At 35.8% G+C, this 2016-nt stretch overlaps 1 non-coding gene across 1 annotated transcript; it reads right to left on the bottom strand.

Annotated features, from left to right (window-relative positions):
* Positions 1–257: 257 nt before the first annotated feature.
* TRNAQ-CUG lies at positions 258–329 on the bottom strand. The gene has a single exon. It is a non-coding gene; the product is annotated as a tRNA-Gln (tRNA).
* Positions 330–2016: the final 1687 nt, after the last annotated feature.

Here is a 2016-nt window from a genome sequence, read left to right as displayed (position 1 = left end):
TAATTTATTTTATTTTATTTCATTTCATTTTTTTTTTTCTAACATTTTTGTGTATTTCTTCCAACGCTCGACACTATAATGGGAAAAGAAAACCAGATGGTCAATTCAATATTTTTTTAAAGTAACAAAACGATCTCATTTTTAAATTATTTTTTTTCAAACAGAAAAATCGTTGATAGAAATGTATTTTGAAAGTGACCTGGACTTGTTTTGCGAAAGCAAGAAGCAAATTTGTGTATATGAGAGAAAAAAAAATCAGGTCCCACCGAGATTTGAACTCGGATCGCTGGATTCAGAGTCCAGAGTGCTAACCATTACACCATGGGACCTTATGCCTTCGCGAGGCGTTCAAAACAATATATATTTCAAGCTCCAGCTACCAAACATGGCTGTACATAAATGAGCTTACTGAGTAAATGTATATTTAATTTATATTTGCGTAATACTAATACCATTTTTGGAAATAAATTTTCGTGTCATTTGTAAACATTTGCAAAAGTCACAGTACTTCTATTTATACACACAAGAACGGGTTCCCTCGACCTAGTTTCAAAAGGAGTATCATAATAATTTATTCATGGGCGGAGCAACTCACCACGTCAGCCAATGAAATTCAGCTGACACGGGGGAAGCCCTAAGGAATTCCCACTACACAAAAACACTGTGTAGCTTTTGGCTGGGTGACAGTGGTAGCAGCAGAGATGAGCTCATGGGCTATGCGGTTTCAAAGTTTGAGCTGAGTTGAAAGACAAAATTCGAGTTGATTGCATGCAAAGTGAAAAATTGTTGTGCATTGTTTATTGCTTCAGAACGAATTTTGGACTGATGCTTTTCTCATTCCTGGCGATTTGTGTTCCTTTTGAGTGTTCTTTATCAAACTTGCGAAATTCCTAAAAGCTGGTCTTTGTGGAGGGCGGTAACCTGTTTTGCCAAGTTTAGCAGACGGGCGCTGTCAGGAGAACCGGTGACCTACTTAGATCGCCTGCAGGTTCGTAGCACATAATGTGTGTATTTTTGTTTGCATGAATGATTACGAATGAGCAGATCTGAGTCTATTTATATATCGGTGTATAAGGCCTGGTGTGGTGTGTCGGTCTCACAGTATCCTGAGACACGATTAAATAGTTCATTATCTACCCGGCATCTTTGCTGAATCGATATTTGTCGTTCATCTGCAATTCCCATTTCATTCATAAAATTAATTAGGTTCTTTCTTTGAATTTGAAAGAACTTGAATGTAGCATTGACATTACAGGGGAAAGCTGATGATGCACTTTATTATTATGTAACAATAATATTGTTGTGTAAGACATAATTATAATTTTAAACGTCACGTGAAACCGAATGACAGAGTAGACTAATTTAATATTTATAATGTGGTGCCATCCAAAATCTAATAAAATATATATAAGTATGGTCAGAAAATGTCTTTTTATAATAGATCTTTATAGAGGCCTGTCATATATATATTATATTAATATAATTTATCTACAATAGCCTACAAGCTGTGAAATGTAGTAGTAGTAGCCTAGCCTCCTGGAATATTAAATGCCAAAGGACATTTAATTATAATTTTTTCTTTTTTTTATAAATTTTATTTCTTACATTTGTTGATCTGCTTAGGCTCGAGTTAATTATAATCTAAGTAGCTGACCAATAATTTCAAATCCCCCTTCCCCCTCCCAAAAGGACACCCCATCCCTAGTAGGCCTACCAGTATCACATTTTTTGCCCATTAAATCCCCTGAGGCCAATTTTGAACGAAACGACTTGGCTATAGTATATATCTAGATCTGAAGACATAACATTGGCCAGAATCTAAATTCACATTCAAGATCAAAGTCATCGACGAATGATCGGTTCCTAACATCACATAACACTGTCCTAAAATAAAGAATGGTAATTACAATAAAGACCCCTCCCCTTACCCCAATTAACTAAGGAAAAAACTTATTTCGAAACGCAGTAAACCATGACGCTCTCTCTCTCTCGCTCTCTCTCTCTCTCTCTCTCTCT

Source organism: Aplysia californica, unplaced genomic scaffold (genome assembly GCF_000002075.1).
Source record: "Aplysia californica isolate F4 #8 unplaced genomic scaffold, AplCal3.0 scaffold01211, whole genome shotgun sequence".
In the NCBI taxonomy this organism is placed as follows: domain Eukaryota; kingdom Metazoa; phylum Mollusca; class Gastropoda; order Aplysiida; family Aplysiidae; genus Aplysia; species Aplysia californica.
This window is presented reverse-complemented; position numbering and strand designations above follow the sequence as displayed.